Consider the following 24,423-nt stretch of genomic DNA (forward strand, 5'->3'; position numbering starts at 1 on the left):
GCTTTTGAGCCAAATTTCCAGTGATATTAAAATGTATCCATAGTAGTATTACTTCAGGTTAGACAAGAATGCAGAATCTCCCCTTCCTGCACTCTTTTCAGACATTGTTGACATTGAAACTGGTAGCATTGTCCTCAAATAGGAGTAGTCAAACCTCTGTCTACTTTGGGATATAACAGAAATCTTACATTTCCATTCCAATTTTTATAAGAGATCACTGTTAGTGCTTAACCTAATTCAAGGATGTTCTAAAAGGAACAAATATTTTTCTTATCACTAGACTATCAGTTCAAATCTGGCAAACTTCAGACTGGCTAGAAGCAAATCACAGTTCAGTTTTGGGGAAATTTAAAAATATGGATTCAGATTCTGCATCAGAATGTGAAAATGGTTTTTCACTATATTTGTCCATTTTATGGAATATTTTAATTACTTCTTCCAGGAGGAATCACCTCTAATTTATTTAGTGGTCTGTGATAAGTTCATTGAGAAACTGGGGACTCCAGAATACCATTAGTTAAATTATTGTTGGTTTTGAACGAGCAGTGGATGAAACCACAGCCAAACCTTCCTTGTACTGAAAATGCTGGGCCAGATTTTCAAAGCATAGCTCAGACACCTGGCTCTGGGCACTGTCCAAGCCTTGACTACTATTATGTGAGTCATGGAAAAATTTTATTATGAGGGAGTGTGTGTGGAAATGAAACTACCTACTTTTTAACAAAGCATCCCATAAGAAGTTTTCCTTGGTCTGAGATACAGGAAAAGGAGGAGTGGGAGAGGAAGGGGGTAAAAAAATCCAAATCCCTCTTGACAGCAGCCACTGTACTGTTTATAGGGGTATTTTCTAGGGATACAAGACACCAAAATTCAGGCTCTGAGTATTGTTCTCAGATATGTTGCTTGTAGGATCTATGGCAGCCTCTTACAAATATGTATGTATTTTCAATTTAAAATAACTTCATTTCATTTTGATGCACATTGAAGATGTATTTTGAAATCCATACAGGTTTCAAGAAATGACATCCCTTTTAATTTAAACTTTCCTGAGGTATTTTACTTCTCTCCCTTAAGTATTGCACCACTGTAAGAAAAAAAAAAAAAATTCCTGAAAGAAATAGGAATATCAATGTTTCTAAAATACTTTGTATATGCAATTGCCTTTAAGAAATCCCTGCTAAATAAGCCTATGAAAGGAGCTAGGAGTTCTGTTGCTGTCATGTTCCTGTTGCCATGAAAGGTGACAAATTGTAATACTTTTTGAAGGCATCTATACACATTTACTTTTATTTAGATACTGTAATATTCAGTGACTGGTAGCTTAGTAGCTGTAATTTTGTTCTTAATGACTGTCCAGCAATTATATGTCTATTTATAATTTATTTTGCATAGTGAGAGTTCACCTATCTATTATTGAGAATATTTTTAATAAAACCATGGAGAAAAAAGGAATGAATAAAGAGGAGAGTCTTTTCCTTTCATTAAGAGTGCAAGCTGTACTGTACAACAAGTCATTGATCTTCCTCATTTAAATCATCACTGGAACCTTTGTGGAGATCTTCAATCTTCTTTGGTACAACTTTGCTACTGACACAGTCCATACCTGTGAGGTCATTCTCACTACTTATCCATGCTTTGTTATGCCATGGGCCAGGTGGAGTATCATTCCCCAGGCTTTGGGACTGCTTTGGATGATTCAGATTGCCTTTGGCATCAGTTGTCTGGCCAATGCTCCAGTGAGGATATTATCTCCAAATTCCTGCTTGAGAGTTTGCACACAGTGCCTTTTGGAAAAGATAGTCTATACGTGGGGAAGCTGGCTGGAAAATGCTCAACCCTAGCTGGCACTGAAATGTTGGTAACTAAATTCACTAAAATTGCTTGTTGCACTTTTAGGGACAGACAGCATATGAATTTTTTAATTGCTGGAAGAAATCTGGTTACCGTGTGATTTTCCAGGCTCAGATCTGTTAATAAGTATACACTCTGAGTGCGATTTAAGTCTCTCAGGTTTCCCACCACAAAAACTACTGTGCAGACTTTGTTCACTCTCTTTTTGCATACTTACTACAGTGCTGTATTGCACTTTACTGACTGAAGTAAAGAGTCTAGGACTAGTTCACACCCACATTCCATATATTAGACAAGATAAAGTTATCTGTTGAAGTAGGAGTACAAAGAAATTTGTCTTGAGAAATGATGTCTGATTCGTCCTCACCAGCTGAAACATTGAGTGTGTAGAGAACAAATTTCAGAGGAAATGGAGAACATTTGTTGCACAAATTTCCTTTATCACCAATCCTCAGCAATGAATTCAAATGTTTTCTCCATTGTTGGGTACTGTGCCCAGCTTTATGCTTTTGAGATCAAATCCTGCACTCGCTCTTCAGCTGTTTCTCTCAGATGTTTTATGGTATTTTCCAGGTTATCACAAAAAGTGCATCTGTTCTGTTTCTTCCTGCACCACCAAGGAGGGCTAATTGTAGGACATGTTCCACAAGTCCTGCAAATATCATATTAACTGTTCAATTCACAGAAACACAGACAGACAGCTGGAGGATGGTTTCAGCAGGATACACATTTTGTTTTTGCTCTGCAGCTAAAGTTACCACGTTTTTTTTCCTCATAGTTCTTCCACATTGCAAGCTCTCAGAGAACAAGATCTACATGGGCATGACATTACTTGTCTGATCTCTAATTCTCTGATTTAAGCAACAGTTTCAAGATGAATTCTTGTCTGCTCAGATGAAGCACACCTCTCCTAAGATCATAGTGACACCTTTCCATCCACTGATGTCTGAAACTATCAAAACTTCTGTTGGGACAACTGGTCACAACATTTCTATGAAGACAAGTTAATAATTAATACAGTTTCTCCTTCAAAAGAGTGTATGCTTGCTTCTTGGTAAGCTTTCAGTAGCTATATACAACCTACCAGAAGTATTTTCTGAGGTAGATGGCTAGCTAACAAATAGAAAGAACCTGTTCATCTAACAAACTGAGCATATCCAGGTATCCTTAAGAACAGCAAAGGTACTCATCAACTTCTCAGTACCTATGAAGTCTATGTATTTAAAATATGCTTGAGTTAAATTGTGCTGGAAAGTTTTATATTACATCTCTCCATGATAGCACCTACTGACTGCCCTTGATCTGATAGTAAATACATTTACATCTTTGAATTCCAATATTGTTATTCATTGCCTCTTTGATGATCACGTATACTATTTTTTTCCCCAAGAAGTGTTAGAAAACCAGTCTTAACCAAGAATTCTTCATTTATTTCTTCGTTTTTTCAATTTTTGATAGAGCTGAATAAATAAATAGCAAATAATTAAAAGACTAACTTTTACACGGTGGATTTGCGAACGTGTAGAAGTCCACATGCACAAACAGCATATCAAGGTAGTTTCAAAGAGCTGAGGGGCTGTTTTGGTACATGAGCAAGGAAGTATCCAAACCGGGCTCTGCAAGCATGGCAATGCTTTCAGTACTTCACCTGACTCCATGTCCTTCACCAGGAGAAATGGTAATTGTATCCTGCTGCTCTTCAGAGCATTAGCCAGGGGTCTTTCTTGCTGTAACCTAGGGAATGGAGGCTGAAAACAGAGATGCATCTTTTCTGCATATTGTCTCCTCAAGTCTGTCAGCACAATCACAAGCCAGTACACTATACACACGGCAGACAACGTATGGTGACAGTACCAGCTCTCCGAGGCTGATTCTAGCTTGTAGATAAAAAGGCCTGCATCAGCCTCTTTAGTTTGAAATCTGCTGCATCAGAGTCAAATAAGCTCCACATTGCCTCTTAAAGACTGAACGATAAATCGCAACAAAATGTGCTTTGGTAAATGGATTTCTTTCAGCAGGTGACTACATAAACTAAATCTTGGCACTAGAACTTCAAGTGAGTGAAGTATTGTGGTTGATGGTCTTAAATCTTTCTTCTGCTAACACTGTGCAGGAAAGACTGCGACTGAAATAGGTATAATTAGTGAACCGTGATTGAATTGTCATCATCAAGAAGACAACAACTCTTTCACAGTTTCTACTTTGATGTCATCTCTCATCTGTAAAGCTGTTCTACTCAAAACCACTTGAAGGTATTTTTCTTTTGAATTGGCTGCTTTAGACTGTCTTTAGTGCTAGATTATCACTGTCGGGTTTATCACAAGCTGTCTGGATACAGGATGATTTCTCTTTTCATGATAAAACATAGCACTCCTCTAAATTCAGCTTCCAGCTCACGATGAAGGTGTTTCGCAGCTGAGTCTTCTGTTGCTGGTTTCCAAATATCCAGAATCTGGATCAACAATCTCACAATCTTCTGTGTCGCTATTTTTGTTTTATTTACACTTCACAGTAACAACTTGGGTGATAATGACTTGATACAGTTACTGTCTCTCTGCTGACAAGAGCAAAGATCTGTCATCATCTTCTATCTAGTAGCATTTTGCACTTTTGAATCTGCATGAAGTGTATTACACTTAACCAGCACTTCGCAGGGCCCCAGTCCTTTTTTTTTCCTGAAAAAGACACTATTTACCTTATATGTTTTTCCTCCACTTGGAGCTTTCCTTGGTGACTTCCAAAGTGTCTTCTGGATCAGGGAACACTATTTCATTCTTTTGATGTAATAATTAATATGCAAACAATTTTCCTCATAACCATGCTGCAGAATTGCTGATAACATACGTGGGACTTCGCCAGCATATAAGTGTCTGTCATAACCACGTCTTGAATACTGAAGAAAACTGTTCCATGATTTTATGCCTTAAAATGATTTTAGATTGTCAGTTGGGTTCTGCAACATTTTGAATTACACATTGTGCATGCTTAAAAAGGTGTTGACTGGTACCTTCTTATTTTCTAGTCCTCCCCACTTTTGCTTCAGAACTACAATGAAAACTGTGTGCATTTGTGCATTATGAACAAAAATTCAGCAGCATTAAAGAAGTAGAAGCATTTGTAGCAGACACACAGAATGACTGATACTCTGGTACCCAATTCTCATTTCAGCAATCATGCTGGGAAAGCTACTCACTCAGAAAAATGACATCATATGAAAAAAGGTACAGAAAGCCATATCCACATCATTCTCAGATTTTGTCCCCCTTTAATACAACCCAGCCTGGCTGATAGATAAAATGGCTAGATTCTGAGTGGATATATGGATTAGAAGCACATAGTTAATAGGATAAACCTCCTGTTTGCCTTTGCATCTGTGTAAAATCCCTCAATGTTTTTCCCACTGAGCACTTTTAAAATAAAGCTCTGACATCTAATTAGTTATTTTCTTTTTAGACATCATCTTTTGTCTTTGAGTATTCCATTGTCCCTGTGAAATGCAAGAAGTCTTGCAGATCTAGGAGCTTAGTGAACGAAGAAAATAATTAAATGGGGTCACCATGTTGATGTTTTGTAGCATGACACAGAACTAACACCCACTTCTTGTTTTTTTAAGTACTAAAAAATCCTCAACATAATTAGTTTCTTTAATCTGGTAAGCAAAGATACCTCCTCTTTCTCTAATGCTTTCTTGTAAATGCAACACCTTGAAGATCAGAAATGCTTGGTGAGGAATTGTATTAGGACAGCTAATTGAAAAAATTAAGACAACCTGGAATCTGTCCATCTGTCTGCTGCTAGCAGGGGTTTACATGTAAGACTTCTTGCAGTGGCACCTCTGCATCATTCACTTGTGCGTAAAACAAAATGCCATCAAATGACAGTGAATTTGGGTAATCTAATACACTGTCTCTATAATTTAGTATGATATAAGCTGCTAAGCATTGAAAGGAGGAAAGAGCTGTCTGGGTTAGGACATGGAAAAGCCTGAAGGCAAATTTGCATGAGGTTTCCACATAATTCTATAAAACCGGCATTAGACATCACACACACTCATGAAGTGAAGTCTCTGTTTTAATTTCAAGTCTCAGCACTTCAGGAGGGATGGTCATCAGGTAAAAGACAGAAAGCTGCTTGGTGCAGCTCCCTTCACCCTAAAAGCTGAGCTCTGGTGCTCCCATCACCTCTTCCTTCTTCCCTTCCTTTGATTACTTCAGTCCAGCTTTTGTCCTTTTTCTTCCAATGTTCCCTTTCACAGGCCAATTTTATGGCAGAGGGCTGGAGGAAGAAGATGAACTGATGGATGAGGGAAAGCTCTTTGTGCAGTCAACCAGGTGTCTTCTCCACATTAGACAAGTCATAGGACAGCAAAGGCATCCAGTGTACAGAGGAGAGGAGCAGGCAGTGCAGGGGCTGAATCCCAGAGCACCATCTGACAGCTGGGCAGAGAGGAGGAAGTCCTGCTGCAGGGCTGGGGATTTGGCAAATCAAGTGAAAAAAGGCTAAGAGTTTTTCTGTGCACTACATACATCTGTGAGAGGGACACAGCCAGTACCTTTAAATGTACCTGTAATGTTATGATAAGCATTTATCAACTCCATCAGCATTCATCGGTTGTGACTAAAACCTGGATGGTTGAGAATAAATATTTCACCCCCCCTTCCCTCCTGGCCAGGAGAATTTGATACGTAATCTAAAATTCCACTACAAGCATCCAAATTTAATATGAATTTCCATTATTAATGACATTGAGTTTTTCCTCTCCTACAGGATGAAATTCATCTCCCCCCAGAAACCCCCAAATCCCAAATTTGTTCACACATTCAATGCCAAGAAAACACAGATTATGGTTAAGAGGCTGGAATATAGCTTGCAATGCCATTAAAGCACCGAACTGAGCGCAGCAGTATTACAGCTTGAGATGAGGCTACTGATTCAAACACAGTGTTAATACAGAGCTTCAAAAGCACACATCTGCAAAATCCAAAATCCACAGCTGACCTTTGCTCACACCAAACCCATTCTTCCTACTGATCCACATAGATGTCTCACAGTAAAGGTCATGGTAGAGGAACAGGGACAAAGCCAGTTTCTTAGACCTCCAAAGTAAAAGAAAGGAGAAGTAACACTTAGTTAAAAAAAATAAAGAATATCAGCAAACGTTTCCTACCTCTAGACACTCGCCAACCACTGTGCCCTCTGCTTCTCCACCCCATGCCTTCCCCTGGGGACACGGTGCCAAGCATTGCCTCAGTAATGGAGACTCAGCATCTCCCTGGGAACTGCTTCTGTGCAGGCGCCCACCCCATCACGTTTGGGAGCCACAGAACTACTGCAACATGGAAGGATGGGTATGAAATAACAGATTCCTCCTGCTGCTCTGGTGACTGTCACATTTCACACCATACCTCTCTCCTTTTCACAGGCACTCTGGCTGGATTAAATGGATTAAGAACCGATTGACAAATATGAATGGAGTTGCAAGTTGATATGGAAAAAGGTTTTTACTGTTTATTTCTCTATGAATGAATCATGAACAGAGATTTCTTCAAGTGCATCAGAAATTAATTCCTAGAGACTCCTCGGGCTGACAAACTGAAGACCCAAATTTTGCAAGAAAAAGAATATTTCTATTTATTTGAGAATCTCTCGCTTCAAACCCTTATTTCTGAGTGCAGTACTCACTATGTAGTTTATTCCCATAAAACAACATAACATTACAATCCATCTCAAGTTAAAGGATTTACTTACATTAGAAGACTTTAGATTTGGCAGGATGTCTTTGCTGTATCAAATGACTGCATCTGATCAAGTCTCCCCAGTGTAGCTCTGCACACTTTAGGTGGTCTAAATGTGAGAAGAATTGATGCTGAGGAATTTGCTAGGGTTATTTTGGTAGTGGTGGTGATGGCATTCTTTTAATTTTATTTTATTTTACAATACCAGGCTGCTGTTCCAAAATTTGGAAATGGTGTCTTATGTTATTCATAAATTGACAGTAGAACTTACATACACAGGTATATACATGCACATATATAGAGAGATGTGTAAAATTCAGATCTAATTTTAGATTTAAAGCACCTTGCAAATTTGTCTTTTTTTGTGTGTGTCTGATGTCATGTTTAGGCTGGCTATTCACTATAAATACATTTCAGCATGAAATTTTCCCATTTGCCTCACATGGATAATGTATTTCAATGTATAGCTAGAAATAAAAATAAAAAGGTTGTACATATAGACTTCTGAAACAAAGAACAAAATCTTGGAAACATTATTTTTCTGATCTTCCAAGAATATTAGGTTTATCACTGTTGTATATGCGACTCCATTCAGCTGTTGTCTGTCACTATCCTCATGCCTTTCCCCAGTAATGTTAGAATATGTTACCTACTGTCAGCCTAATCTGTCAAAAGTCTTTAAGACTGTGCAACAGTGAAAACTGTGGAGTAAAGGAGCCATCATCAGATAAAGCAAACTCTCCTCTTTTCTGTGCCATTTGGCCTCCAAGAGGCAACAATAAGCAAAACAAAGGGTAATACCCCTAAAGGCAAAGCATGCTTTGAACTTGATGGTCCTTTGAGCGGCAAGAGAAGAAAACAAAAAAAGGAGGAGGAGACCTGGAGGTAACTGTGGACACTATGCATGCCTGGCCACAGAGCTCAACAATACAGTCCATCTTTGAGCTCCCTAGTTCTAGCATCTCCAGGCTTCATTGACCTCGAAGTCTGCTCCAGGCTATTTTAGTCCTGATTAGAAACCAGTACGTTTGACAGCTTCACAAGAAATCCTTTTGTGAGGCTTCCAGTTGATACAGTAGCCATGAAAAACTGAATTAATTCAGTAGCAACTACAAATGGTATGAGTCTGAACTGCTGCTGTGCTTAGGCTGAAGAAAGATAGGAACCTGATTAGTGCTTGCCTCCAACTGCACTCATGAGCACTTGCCACTTTCCTGGACCTATAAAGCTGAAAACCAGAACAGATGCCAAATCTGGAGTATTGCAGATTAGTACATGATATCCAGCTGGAATTACCTGAATAGATATCATTTGAAGTTTGCTCAAACTGGTTAGGCATTTTGGAAGAATCAAATCATAGCAAGGACAAAGCATTGGTGTTGAATGAGACCCTCATGCAGTCTGTTCTGAAAAACTGAAGATACTGATCAGTGAATGCATACTGAATTGTATCTTGAGAAGGGATGAATCTATACATGTCTCTCTTCCATATGGTGCCACACGGGAGGGAATTAAAAGTGCACAGTGCAAGTAGGCTGCTACATAATCTGGAGTATGATGCATCATATGGATCAACAATTCCTTGAAGAGGCCAGTTCAGGTTCTGAATTTATGGAATTAGTCTACAGCAAGTCCAACTTGGACACTCAGGGCTCTGTCACATTACTCTAAGAAACGAGTGCTCAAAGGCAATTCTAGCATAGCAGCTAGTGCCATAGAGAGTAGTAAACCCTCATCCTCACTTTCTTCCTAGTAACAAGCCTGCGTAGTTATACCCTTAATGTTCTTTAGATAGAGTAAGCCACGATGCAATTAGGATGTCCATATGGAGAGTCAGTGCAGCATAGCTAGTACACTATAAATTCATATCCTTGCTTACTGAGAATTAATTATCTCGTAGACAAGCCATGTGTTAGTGAAATCCATTTATTACATTATAGGATGTATGGTCTTCTAGGGAGGCTGGCCCAAAAGAGATAGGGAATTGAAGCTATGATTGGCAAAGCAAAAGCATTGGTAGGAAATGTAGTTTTATGCCAAGTCAGTTGATTTAAAACAATCTGGCTCAGTTTTCAACACCCCTCCCCCATACCCTAATTTGGGTCAAACAAAGCCAAACTGAAATGCATTGGTTTGGATTTCTATGGGAAAAACGATAAACTTTAAAAAAAAAAAAAAAAAAAAAAAGAGGAAATCAATATTGGTTTTGCATGGAATTTGTTCATTTGCTTTTATGGAAATAACTTCTTGGTCAAAATAATATTTCTATGGGAATTTTTCATTTATTTCCACAAACTTATTTGTCCAAACCTTTTTCTGGTCTATGTTCACACAAGTCAATGATGTTGAACCAGAACAAATAATCCTCTTACAGAACTTGTTTTGCTGGAATGGCAGCCTTTTTTCCTCCTTGTAATCAAAATATCACTGGAAGTAAGTCTATGTTGCCCCTGTGCCTATATAACAAAGTCTTAAGATTGTGATTTGAAAACTAGGTTAGTGGATTGACCAAGACATTGATTAAAAAAAAAAAAAAAAAAGGGAAATACTATTGGAAGAAAAAAAAATCCATACTTGAAATTTCAGTGAGGCTGCTCTTTATGCAGTCACGCTTGGTTATGGTTAACAAACCTTTGAGATGGAGATTGGGTTGTATGCCTCATAACTTCATTTCATGTGACTTGAAAAACATATGCATGTGTCATGGCACCTCGTTGTTCCTCTGATGATTTATCGTATCTTTGTGGGATGGTTTGTTTCACACTATGAAATGTAAATTTATCTTGCAGTGCTCCTGTTGCCTGTATAAAGGTTAAGAAGATATATAGATATACATTTAATGCTATACTTGCTACTTTTAGAACATAATTTGAATGATTATTCTAGCACCATAAAAGCTTTTCAATATCTACATTTTCTAATCTTAGGTATTTTGTTTTAAATGCCTTTTTTAAAAGGCTTTGCAGGTCAGATTATATAATTACTGACTGGTTGCTGACAGACTAACTCACAGAATATGGTTGATGCCAAGAAATTGAAGTTCCCCACACTGCAAACATTCAAATGTTGCTTTAGGGCATCTTAAAGGGAATACTGCAAATACTCTTCCCCTAGAAACAAAAATAACCTCATATAAATTCAGGGTTGCAGGTACTGTTGACATTGAAAGGTTTATAATTCTTACGTGAGTAATCAGCTGAACTGTTGAAAGTACCTCAAGCTTTCTGTGTGTCAGTGAAACTCATACACAATGGAACAGTTGGCTGTTACCCTTGAGCCTCTCTTACAATTCAAGATTCGCCCATACAGATCACCATAATGAAACATAATTCCCAAAAAACATGGAGATTCTCCGACATCACTGAGCATCTACTTGAGGTTCATCTCCTCTCTTATACATCTGGACAGTGAATACACATAAGACTTCAAATAAGCTTCTAGGCCTAACCTTCTTCTTACTATTATTCCTAAATAGCAACCCTGTTTCACAGAAGTGAAGGCTAATTCAGAAGAAAGCATGCAGTTCCCACTATCATTTATTTTCTTTTCTCATGCAAGTTATTGAACAGGTGATTTTGCTGACAATTGTATCTAAGATCTCACCTGTGTCAGTTGGGCACACCACAACCTTCTTGTTTGCTACAAAAACAGCAAGTGAAATTCCAGACGTTACACAAAAAAGGGGATTCAATACATCATTCAGTTGTACTACAGACTTAACCTGTGTGCAGGGTCCTCATATATCTGCTGGTAACTCACATTCAACTTTTTTCCACTCTATTCCTTATAGGCTCCTTGCTGATGAACAGGGTTGTTTTATTTGCTTTTTTTTTTTTTTTTTTTTTTTTTTTTTAGTTTTAGTTTTAGTTTTTTTTTATTTCCATTGCTCCAGAATGGGTTTCACACCAGCCTTGCTCTTTGTCTTCTCTACAGATAAAGGCAAAAACTGCTTACCACTTTCTCTCACAAGATGTCTACTGGTAGCTAGTATTAATTATGTATCTTTTTTTTTTATAGTCTTCTTTCCCTCTGACTCATTTTAACACTTATCAGCTTGAAATTATGGCTCTCGCAAAAACCTTGAGAATGCAGATAAAATTTCATTACTTCTAAAACTCTTTGCTTTCTAACTTGCAATAAAAATAGTATACATGACAATGTGAGCTAGGAGGGAAAGTGCATTTGCAGAGACTAGAGTATCTCTCTACTACTTGGGGTTGGCATTAACAGCGCTGAACTCAAATGCAAAACCTTGCCTTATCTTGTCTTAGTTTGCTATCATGCTTATGACAGTCACCTTAGGCAACATTTTACCACTCAGAAGCATAAAACTGTACATCTACTGGCAATAATCAACATCAAGTGAAATCCAGTTCTACACCTTATTTTCAGCAGTTCTTAAGACTTTCACCAACCAATTTTACAGTTTGCCCAACCCCAAATAAAAGTCTCAGTCCACCTACACTGCAACTAGGATGAAATTAGGATTGCATTAAGAGGGAATCAAGCACACTTGTCAGCTGAGAGGAGGCAGACAGGAAAGGAGAAGACTAATTCTACATACCAGCTGATTTAGCAGCTGGAACGATGCTTCTTTGAAGCATACTAAGCTGTCTGACTTTGCAGTGGAACAAACAGGAGGAAGAGGAAAAATGCTCACAAAATTGGCCATTAATCCAAGCTGTGAAGGAAAAAGAGGTAGCCAAGTGCTTTGCTGCTATTGGTGCTCTCCTGGGAAGGCCAGGCCTCCTGGTGGCTTTCAAAGCAGAGATGGTTCCTGCAGAGGAAAAGCAGAGTGGTTTAGGTGGTCAGCAAATCTTAGCTCTCATTTGGACAGAAGCTTGGTCCTAATTAACAGTGTGAACATACATCAACTTAGTTTTCAGCATCATTCTGCCTGATTAAAGGGTTCTATCCCTCACTTCTTACTAGTCTCTTCATTTTGTTTGAAATCAAGGCTTCCTAAATGAGCTTTATTTACATACAGTGGCTGTCATTTAGCTCACGTGCCAGGATATGACAAAGATGTGCAACAAAAATGAAAACACTTTTAACTGTGAACTGAAAAAGAAAAAAGAAAAAAAAAACACAATTTTTTTTTAGAACAATCATTTAGCTAGTCTTAAAGCTTAAGTTCAGATAAGATAAATACATCCATCTAATTTTGCAGAATTTTGCCTCCTGTAAAAGCAGGTCAGCTAGAAGAGCTTAAACTGAGGAGAGTCTGAGTGTCTGATGTAAAGAACCACGTTTGCTTCTTTTTCTCCTGGCAGTGTAAATAATTTTTCAGAGAATAAACATAGGTATTCATTAGAACCAGTCCCTTCCAAAGGGTTGCTCCTTGGAAAAGTACCATGAGTGCACGACTATTAATTCAGATCAATATGTGACTCTAACAGAGAACGCGAAGCATACCTAACCCAACTAACTATGCCCCTGATAAATGTTGTGAGAGCACTGTGTCACCCGTGCCTTTCCTTTCTTTATTTCCATTATCCATCAGGACAGGCCATGAGGGAATGCCTGGGAACTGTGTCGTTCTCTGCAATAAGCCACAATGCTAATGAGGCATAACAAATTGAGGAAGTATCATGTATAATCCTGATCCCTCATTGACACTATTACCAGTATAGATTTCAATTCACCATTTGTTACATGCTTAATACAGACAAAGTGGGAGGGTGTAGAAGAATTACTCCTTCAGTCACTGCATTTTTTAAACAGTTGTCATCCTCCAAGTCAAAACTCTCTGGTAATACCCTCCGTTTTTGCTTCTGCTGTTTCTCAGCAGGATTTGCTGCTTATTCTTGTAGGGGGGTCAGCCAGACTTTGTCTTTCTCACAGTTTCAGTTTTCTACTGGGATTAAGGGTCTAGCATATTTCTGCAACAAAACAACGAACCCAAGATAAACAAATGTACTGAACAAGATGGCTTTGGTACGTGCCTGCATTTTAGGAGTCAACTGCAAAGTTTGTTTTTTTCATAAGGTGCTCCAGAAGGAAACCAAGGTGAACATATGATTTTAATGAGTTTTCATCAAAATGATGGCACATTTTGTAGTTTGGTGGGGTTTGAATTAAAATGCTAACTGTTTCTTCAGATGTGTTGTTTTAAGTCAAGCACTCTGTCATCCTTTTCAGAAATGGTATTTTGCACTACTTCGAAGGATCCCAGGCTGCCCTGCAGACAATGAATAATACTTCATTACATAGTTATGATGGAAAATGGTAAAGATTTATCAATGGATTGAAAACTGGAACAGGCTTTTTCTTTAAGCCACTTTATTTTTGACACTAGGAGCCCAATGGCAGGTTCTTCTAAACTACGGAGGGACTCCCACCAGGATGTTCATCCCCTGCAGCCTCCCTTGGGGGTCCTTCTGATGGTGGAAGTGGACAGGAGAAACATCCCACGCTCCTGAACACCTAGGTGTTCCTATGCTGATTTGTGCCCCTGCCATGACCAAAGGGATGCAAAGAACCACCTTCTTTCCCAAAGACACACTTGGATTGGGGTTACTCAAGCCAAGGGGACCCTAGCTGCCAGGAAATCCACTCCCGACCCAGAAGTCCAATAGAATAACCAATACCAGGTGCAACAACGTTCACTGTACTCAAACTGGTACTTCACTCACAGTTAAACCTTCAAACTGATGACTCCTCCCAAAAAGGTTAACCTCAGTTTTGGACTTTTATTAAAAGGCATTCACGCCAGTGCTACACCGATATTCATCTGGGTTTGAGTCTTACACCTCTACACACTTAACTTAAGTGACACATTTAAGTGGCACATTTAAGCTGCTGCTTAATCAATAAATAAAGAACTTTCCAAAGTGAAGCAGAATTTTTTTCCATAGCACTGAATGGATTTTAAATTGTGAATAAGGTGAGACTTTCACACAGACCTGACAAAATAGAAGACTGATAACAGAACAAGGGTATTTGACAATGAGGTATAAAGTTATTATCACTATTTGATTAGGAAGATTTTTATTAGTCCCCTCTGATTGCTCCTCATAAATAGTGAGACAACCTAAAATCCCTATAACGATGGACACTGTGCATGAGTATTGTGATAGTCATAGTGAAGGCACTATGTAAGAGAAAGAATACTTGAAACATTTTATAAAACCAGACCTGATTAGGAATTGTGCACCAGATGTGCCTATGTTAAACTGTGTATAACTTTCAGGCTACACATTCATTGTGCTGAGCGCTTATAGCTTTGGGATGAAGAATTAGTTCCTGTTCCATTCAGTATTTTATTTTCTGGATAAATGCGGTGGTTTTAGAGAAAAGGTATTCATTTTGGCTCCAATATGACTATTTCCATAAAAATGTATTTGAAAGGTCTTTGATTTAAGTTCTTGACATGCTTTCAAATGATCAAGTGTCACAAAAAAGTGGTAACTTTTGATCTCATTAATAAGCTAACTGAACGATAGTTTAGCTGTAGCATAGCATTTTCATGATTTAAATTTTTATCAGGCTATTTTAAACGGAAAGACTGATTAATTTTAATAGGATTTCTATCATAAATGGGAAAACTGTCCAAATTTTGTAACCAATACATTTTTCACTTAAACACTCTAAAGTGAAAATCTACTTAATCAGGTGACTGAAGCCAATATAGGGCAGATCTACAATGTTAGCTGCTGTCTCATTCATAGATTTCCCATACAATTCATTTTCAAGTGTTTATGGTAAAATGGAGATTTTTAGCATAAAATGGCTAAATTCAAATTATTTCTTTAGTTATATCAGCTATATACAATTATATTTGATATTCTGTTTGCAGAGAGAGACCTAAAGAAATCAGTTCAGGAAGGACAGCATCCTGTGGGTAGTTGTAGAAAAGGAGAAGAGAGTGACCATGAAGGAGAGGCACAGACAAGGCATTATAGACTGACCCCAACCCATATTTCCCTGTACTGCTTGAGAGGAGGAGGTAGAAGAGAGTGGGTGGGGGCAAGGTATTTTCAGATTGCTTTTAGTTCTCACTGCTCTATCAGTATGCAATAAATTATACTAATCTTTCTCACACTGAGTTTGTTTAACCCATGAATGGTAACTGGTGAGACATCCCCCTGTCCTTATCTCAACTCATGAGTTTTTTTTGTTTGTTTTCATTACATTTTATTCCACTGTCCTTCTGAGGCTTGGGAATGGGAGAGTGGCTTAGAGTACCATGTCACATTATTATCAACTTGGCTTTATTCACTTATTGATGATTATTGCTGCTTTCCTCCCTACTTCCATCTCCTTCTTCTTACTTCAGTGTTTTATTGTGAGAAATAACTAAAATTTACACTCTTCAGTATGATTCAATACTCATGTACCTAAATGAAATACATAATATTTTTTAAATTGATAAGAATGGTTTGTAGGTTTCATTGTGTTCTACGTTAAGACAACAATAGAATATTAATAACAAAACTTAAAAGGAAGGTAACAGATAGCTAGTATGTTTTGTTTTGTGAGACTATGAAGTTGATTAGCTTTTTATAATGATTTTTATTACTGACATCCTGTAGCAATAAATGATCAAATCTATTACACATAATTAACTATCATTTAGTATTGTATCCACTGTTTATAATTCAACAGATAATTTCCCATTCATTTATATAATGCATTAGACATTCTGTAACAGCAGTATCAGCATGTAAATACAGTTACGCCACATAGATAAGCTAAGTAGACTAGAAAACTAGGATTCTTCAGTTTATGGTAGAGTTTACATTGCACTCAACATTAAGCCACATAAATCATGTGCCTCGGTTTCCTCATCTGTGCTCTGAAAGTAACAAAGCCTGCCTTTCTGAACTGTTTAGATGGTCTTGCATGAAAGGCTCTAAGTACAAATTATTATCTGTTCTAGCTGCAGCTTTGCTAAATCTTTGCGAGTTAATAATGCAGTGTGAGTTGCTGAAAATTGAGAACATATTCTTGCTAGTAACAAAGGATTCCTGCTTTACCTCATCTCTGTTTTGTTATTCCAATAGAAACTATGAATATGCATCTTTGTTGCACTATTGCAAAAGGCACTGATTTGCCTCTTCTGGAAAAGCCATGGATCACACTTCAAAGTTAAATGAAGATAGCATTTTTCCTCCTTTATGGTTTTTGTTTTTTTTTTTTTAATGTGTTTGGGAAAACTGTGAGATCTAACATTAGCTCACAAGATTTCTGGGCATTAAATTCTATGGGGAACCAATACAAATAAAACCAGAGAAGCCAGAAGTTCTCTCCCATAAACTGTGGAGCTTCACACTGATGTTCCAAAACTTTAGCTATTTTAAACATGGATTACTACAGAAAAGTCAAAGGAAAAAGTATTCAAAATGAAAACTGTAAAGAGAAGACCAAATCATTATAGACTGCTCTACATATGGAGATATGCTAGTTGTGTTTATTTCATGCAAGAAGTCTGGATATCAAAAAAATGACTATACAAGTTTAACACTTAGACAATTCTTGTAAGCACACCAAACCTAATACAGACACACCCTGGAAAAGTAAGAAAAGACCACTAACTTGAGCTCCGAGATAGGGTGCTCACAGGAGAAGTACTAGACAAGAAGAAGCTATCACCTTCAGTAACAGACAGCCCAACTACTGACACATTTAATACTTTCTAGCAGGTGGAGATGTTGCTTTTCCCACAGCTGCCTGGTCTGTAAGGCTGACACAGTGTGCTTCCCCTGTGTGGTGGGGGCGCATTGCCCCCACATTTCCAGCAAGAACAAAGTAAGACTGAGATAGATGCTGTGAAGTTCAGATGATACTTTCGATGATAATTTTACCATGCAGTTAACGGAGTTGAATAGAGCATAAATGCAATGGAAAAGGACATATGTTTTATGCAGTATTCTGATAAGTTTTTTGATGTTACATCAATATAATATATAATTACATACTGACATTTAGACATAAGCAAATGTAAAGGAACTTTACTTTGTCTACCCAATGTAATTTGCATTTGGTTAAAGGTATGAACTGATAGTAAGCACACATGAAGCTTCAAGAGAGACTTGAAGGCCTGACTCAGCCAAACTTCACAGAATCACAGAATTGTAGGGGTTGGAAGGGACCTTCAGAGATCATCCAGTCCAACACACTGCTGGCTCACAGCCAACCTGTTGTCCACCAGGACACCCAGGTCCCTCTCTGCAGAGCTCCTCTCTTGCACAAGCAAGGCCATAAACGAAGCAGGTGCTGAGTGACTCAGAACTGTCGGTCATAGCTAGTGAAAGATTTTGTGGGTTATTTCTCCTTGCTAACCAACAGAAAAAGAGCCTTCAAAAATTCAGAAGACGTGGATTTCCCTTTTGTCTGCTCCCTGTTGTGGCTTTTGTGGTGCCCAGCACTCCAGTACTTAGCACTTCAAAGAAAGAAACCCATAATGTTGCAGCAGAAAGTGCAATACCTCAGGGGAAAAAATCTCATCTCCAGGCCATTTTCTTCTACTCTGAAACATGAAATATGATTGCCCTTGCTCTATTTCAGTGCTCGAAATTTGGCAAGAGTCCTATAAAAGTAAAGCATCGTTTTCTTTTTTGGAGTCTTGAAAGCAGACTTATGGGTACCATGTGAAGGGTTAGCTGCACAACTGGTATTAACATTAATGAGAGACATGGGTGTAACTTCCATGCTGCGGTTAGAAAATGTTTCTCTAAGTGACATTATTCAGCTTTTTATTTAAAGTATGTATCTCATCATTTGCCTAAGAGAAGTATGCACCACGCATCGATCACAAATATTTGAATGGTAAGACCAGCAAGTAAGTTATTTGGACATGTTTTTAAACCATACTGAGACTACTTCACACCAGTAAGTGAAGGGAAAGGGGTTTGAAGTGCAGGTACCTTTAGAACCTATACTTACATAGATAATTCTGTTCTCATTGTTTCAAAATAGCGTACGGAAATCATTTGAAATCCTTCTTTTTTATTGGTACCTTCCTAACACAGCTTACTAAGTAACTGTCCAGCTTCAGTCCAGGCATTCCTTTCAGTCTGGGGAAAAAAAAAAAAAAAGATGGCATGTGGATGTGAATGGCATATGGATGTGAATGATTTAAAAATGAGATGCTTTCATCTCTTGAAACATTTCAAGTGTCTTGAAAAATAGATTACAATACTAAAAAAATCAAGATTTGAAAATGTTTAAAATAAGTTGGTTTTCTCCATACTTGAATTACTCTGCAGAACTTGCTGAGGCCCCAAACTCCTTAAAGCAATTGCATTGTAATTTCTTACCCATATAACTTCAAATGAAATTCCATTTTCACTTTGCATGTGTCAGTCAAACATTAATCTGTATTTTCAACAGAAAGAACTAGAACAACTGTTGCAAGAAGCACAAGGATATGTAAACATTTCAGTCTGCTTTTTCTTTTAATTTAAGTAAAAAATTTCACCAAGAGCACGTCAAAATACCCATTTCAACATCTCTATTCAGCTCTAGTTGTATTTTAAACACTTTTAAAGAGTAAGCTCAACAATGCAAAACCAAAATTCTGTACTTCTTTAATTCGCATTTTCTGAGTGTTCCTTTTCCCACATAAAGATTGCAACAGAAGTCACTCTTCTCATGCAATCTTAAAAGCCACATCTTTTATTTTTAATAATTTTTTCTACAGACAGTATGTTTTATAAATATACCTTCTCCCAAGACTTCAAAAGTGGAATAAATCAGATAAGAAGGCTATACTGAAAGGTGTAGGTTAATAATCACAGTGGATTGGAACTTGGAAAATCAAGATTTACGGTGGCTTCAGTTCAGACTTTGATCTGACTATTAGAGCAGGCTGGATATGCTTAGACTTTTCCTTGTGTCCTTAAATGTACAGCAGGAGGTGTGGCAAGGACAGGCTCCTAAGGTACAGTACAACAAATGTTAGGTGCTTAAAGATCAGAGATATGGTGGCTAGAGTGAAGGTCTGACATTTTGTCAGTTTGATTTTAATACCTGGAACATCTGTGGCATCATCAAACAGCCTATGATTTAGCTAAAACATCATAAAGATATTCAGTGTCATAAAAGTAGCATTTTATTTAACCTTCCTGTAACAACTTTAAGAACAGTAATCTGTTAGAGTAGGCTGCATGTCTGGCACATGATAGTGGATGAGAATGAGTAATCAAATCTTAAATATGTATTTGTAGCAATATTGCTTCAAAGTTTTTGCAAATATTGCTAAAAAGTGTGTGATGGAAAGAAATAAAAAGAGCTACAGCAAGCAAAATAAAAATTCACTGTCCTTAACTGGGAGATGGGAGAATAGTTTCTCAGTACATCAACACGGTTTTTATTTATTGTTTTGTGTCACTTTATGCCAGTTCCATGATGGCTTTTCCCCTCTCCCTGCCACATGCAATGGACATAAATGATGTATTTCCACAAAGAAAAACATTCTGAGCTGGTTACTGGACTCTCTCTTCTTTGTAACTCTTATTAGAGACCTCAGTCTGACACTCAGCACACTGTGCCTGAGAGAAGTCCCAAGATGCAGGTGCACAGCACATCCAGATGCTTGACCAGGGACCAGGCATCGGGATCCTGCTATTAGCCAGGCCCACCTGAGTTGCCTCGGGAAGGGAAGAGGCATTTCCTTTCATTGTTCCATTGTTCTTTCTCTTGTGCTCAGCTTTCCAGGCATGTCTTGATCTGTGTTGTCCTAAGGCAGTACACACATTGATCACTTTCAATTCTGCCAGAGTCTGTGCTAAGCCTTGACAATTGCAAATAAGAGTACATTGCTGTTTCTTGTCCCCCTAACAAAGTAGTTGCTTCCACCTTAAATCCCATCCTAACTTGCAAGAAAACCAGCAGGCTGGGATTAAAACATGTGAGGGGTGACAGACGATGAACAAATGAGATCACTGGATGTATCAGAGAGGGGTTTCCAAGAAAGAAAGGGAATTATGGACATCAGAGGAGGCAATGAGGCTCTTTTACAAAGACAGGCTGAGGGAAATGGGCTTGTTTAGGTGGGAGAAGAGAAAGCTCCAGGGAGACTTCATTGGGGCCTTCCAGTACTTAAAAGGAGCTTATAATCAGGAGGGACACCAACTGTTTATATAGTCTTACAGTGATAGGACAAGAGGGATTGGTTTTAAACTCAAAGGGGAGATACAGATTAGATGTTAGGGTGGAAATTTTTCACTCAGAGCATAGGGAGGCATAGGAACAGGCTGCCCAGACAAGAAGTGGATGCCCCATTGCTGGAGGAATTCAGTGTCAGGCTGGATGGGGCCCTGGGTGGATTGATCTGGTGGGTGGCAACCCTGCCCATGGCAAGGGCGTGAAACTGGATGGGCTGTAAGATCCCTTCCAATTCACATCATTCTGTGATTCTGATTCAACCAGGAATACGAACACATCTGACTGACAAAGTTCTGCAGAGATTAACTAAAGCACAAGCAAGGTAGGATTGACAGGAAGATAAGGAAATGAAGAGCACATTGTATGAGCTGAGACTAAGATCTTCATTCTTTTACACTGAGAAATAATTCTGTGAGGGCGATGACTTCTTTTTTGTCTACATCTAAGGATAAATACTAGGAGGGAGAAGAGCTCATTAGGGAAATGATAAAACTGATACAGTAAAAAGTTGCTATCATCTGGCCTGAATAATTTGGGGCTGAAAATGAGAAAATATTATTAACTGTCAGAGCAGTAAGACTCTGGGTGCATTTCTGAAAGAAACTATAGAAAGTGAACACTTACTCTCCTAGAAAAGCCAGTTCATGAGCCTGGGGACCCTTAGCCTTTGTTACTTTGCTACTAACATACTTTATGATAATGGTGAGAGAACTAAAATGAAAAATTATGTAAAGGTAAAGTGCTTATTTTTATCTGTAAATATGCATCAGCCTCCATTCACAGATGCATAAAATTAAGGCAAAATCAATTCATGAATCTGAAAGGATTAAGGAGCAAAAAGATCATTAGAAACAGTACCATGTTTTCATTTAGTTACCCCTGTATGGTGCTCAATTTCTTGTTTGTATGTTATCTGCATGTTATGTGTGGTGAAGACAGAACAGCAACTCCTGTGCCATCTCATACCAGTTGACTTTAATAGGGCTGTTTTTAACTTGTCCAGTCTTTTTCAGAACTTCAGATTAGGTCCTTACAATTCTAGGAACCACTGACTGAAATGCTATACAAATACGATCCACTTTTCAAAGTGATGACTGGATTTCTCAGTGACACTTGTAAAAACATACATATCTAAAAACAAGAGGTTTTGCATGTCCTTGGAATAAGAGTGTTGCTCGTTATGACTGCACAAGTCTTGTCTATGTGACAACTTCTGCTGAGGAATTAATGGAGTCCAGTGATGAAGACAGTGTGTTGGGTGGTTACAACAAGTTCTGGCATTCTGCTTTCTTTCCCAGATTCTGCACTGAATTAGTGCTGCAGGCTCTAGTACCTATAGCTACTGTCTATGTAGATCCATCTTCATTTCTGTAAAATGGATTAGTATTTATCAAACACACATTCTATTTCAACACAATGTCATTAGTACTTGTGCAGGAATTTGCACTGCAACAGTACAATGTAATACTGTGTATACACCAAAAGGCAAACATGCACATGTGATAACAGGGAAGAAAACCCATAATGGCCTAGGTTTGGGTTTTAATTAAAAGAAATCCAAAAGAACAATAGTGAAATCAAACCACTTTTTAAAATTTACTGTTAACATATTAATTTAACTAAGAATCCAGAATATTAATAAATAATGCCATAAATAGCAACTACAGAATTAAGCAATTAGTGTGTTCTTTTTACTACGCTATAAGTCCTGATACAGACCCTTTAGCTCTTGCTAATGAGAAAAGCAGACAGTTGCTCCCACAGGCAGTCTGTCAGCTTTCTTCAAGCATTTCGTGAATTTTGGTCAGAGCATCCATGATAGACAGTAGGTGTATCATGGCATATATTGGACTCAGACCAAGCGTGGCCAGGAGTCCAAAATATTGCTTCATGGTTTATCAAACTTAGGCAAAAGAGGAAAGCATGCAGAGTGTATAGAAACATAATTATTTGTCCTTCCAATTGCTTTATATGAACTTTTCTTTCTTTTCCACATTAATTCACTTCATGAGAACAGACATGAGCTGAAGAAAGCCAATTATTTGACAATTTAAAAGGTGTAGGGGGGAGTTGAAACAGTCACTAAATAATAATGGAACTAATGTTGAATGGCATTCAATTAATATTTATAACAAGCAGCAATATTAACAGCAGAATTAACTTATTTTTGTATGTCTGACAGCTCTCTGGTTGATTAAGAACTGCTGATGATATTTTGCATACTTCCCATGCAAATACTGTATTATTTACGGAATATTTTTTAATTGAAGTTTTATTTTGAAATCACTGTTTTCTGTTATAATAAAGCTCTGTAAGTGATCTTATTAAGGATTTGATATTTTTTTTTTCATCTTTTCATGCAAATCTACATTCTACCTAGGCCACTCTGAAAACAATGCCACAGATACAACAGATACAAATAACAATGACACTACTCAATAGAGCAAATTCTCAGCCACAAAACACAATTTTTAGCATATGCTCTGCCATTAGCTGTACATCTTTTTGCATGAACAAGAGCCTGCATGCTACACTCATAAAAATCAGCACCAGTGGAGGTAATCGACTAGTGTTACATAACTTCTACGATAGTGTCATTTCTAGGAAAATATTGCCCACCCAGTCCATCTTTTGTAGGCCCAAATAGGAAGTCAGAAGGCACCAAATTCGGACTATCTGGTGGCTGCGGTCAAACAGCTCAGCAGAGATTGGCAAATGCACTCCACAGTCTTCAAACTGGTATAGGGTCTGGTGTTACTGCAAGAGAAAAGCTGCCTTCTGTAGAGCAAACAAAGGCAATAACAGAGTCTTTATTTGAGAAATAGCTGCTATAGGAAAAGATACCAAAGAGCAATTAACTCACCCCTCCTGGTAACAGTTTGAAGAAAGCAGCGAGCTGAGGAATGCAGCCTTCTCTGTTTTTACTTGCACCTCAGGAGAAGGGTGGGGGGAAGGGGAACCCAAGCAGGCTCAGACTGCACACGCACTCCCAGAAGCATTGCTGAGAGAGAAAGGGGGACTCTAGCACCTTCCCTCTCCTGCTGCAGGCACTCACGTGCTCATGTATTGGTTCAGGCTGTAACATTGGAATTCTACTACATCTTCTTTGGCCTGACTGGAAGTTCAGGACTTCAGCTTACTCAGCATTGTGATGTAATGGTCAGAGTTTGTCCAGGTCCCAGGAAATCCAGAGGGATCATTCATTCAATTCCAAAAGACAGTGCAGATCACTTTACTTACTGAGGGCTGCATTTTGAACTTTTTCTTCAACAGAGAGCTCCCAAGTCACCACTCCATGCACTGTCTACTGACCCCAGCTCATAGTAGTGACACCACATGTTATCACCAGTAACAATGCAATCCAAGAAACTGTCACCTTCAGCCTCATATTGGTCCAATAGATTCTGACAAACTTGCGTACTTCCTGTATTTGTGGGACCTGCTTGGAACAAAATTTGTGATATTCTAACATTACCACCATCATTTTCATCTCACAGAGCACAAAAGCACTATTTAATGGAGCAAATTGTCAACTACGAAACACCATTTTTCAACAACCCTGCCCAAGTAGGTGAGTTAGAACTAGATGATCTTTGAGATCCCTTCCAACCCAAGCTGTTCCATGATTCTGTGAACATAGTGATGACCATTAGCTATGTATTTTCACCAGCAAGGAACAAAAGCCTGCATGCCATGCTTCTCAAAATATGCGCCAGCAGAGGTGACC

The 24,423-nt window shown here is 38.2% G+C and overlaps 1 long non-coding RNA gene across 8 annotated transcripts in view; it reads right to left on the reverse strand.

The window, feature by feature from the left end:
* Window positions 1-5,833: 5,833 nt before the first annotated feature.
* The window catches only part of LOC116231806 (uncharacterized), a 63,562-nt gene continuing 44,972 nt past the window's right edge, over window positions 5,834-24,423 (reverse strand). Inside the window, exons 2-9 of one of the 8 annotated variants that reach the window (XR_016469194.1) lie at window positions 20,171-20,268; window positions 18,474-18,604; window positions 12,151-12,363; window positions 11,190-11,225; window positions 10,218-10,387; window positions 7,600-7,695; window positions 6,850-6,947; window positions 5,834-6,319 (exon numbers count right to left, since the gene is read on the reverse strand). This is a non-coding gene — a long non-coding RNA (uncharacterized LOC116231806). Of the gene's footprint in view, window positions 6,948-7,599; window positions 7,696-10,217; window positions 10,388-11,189; window positions 11,226-12,150; window positions 12,364-18,473; window positions 18,605-20,170; window positions 20,269-23,559; window positions 23,851-24,423 lie in introns of those variants that run through there. The other 7 variants (XR_016469197.1, XR_016469175.1, XR_016469184.1 and 4 more) reach the window with 7 other exon arrangements.

This window comes from Phasianus colchicus, chromosome 1 (genome assembly GCF_987193195.1).
Source record: "Phasianus colchicus chromosome 1, bPhaCol1.hap1.1, whole genome shotgun sequence".
NCBI classification, from domain to species: Eukaryota; Metazoa; Chordata; class Aves; order Galliformes; family Phasianidae; genus Phasianus; species Phasianus colchicus.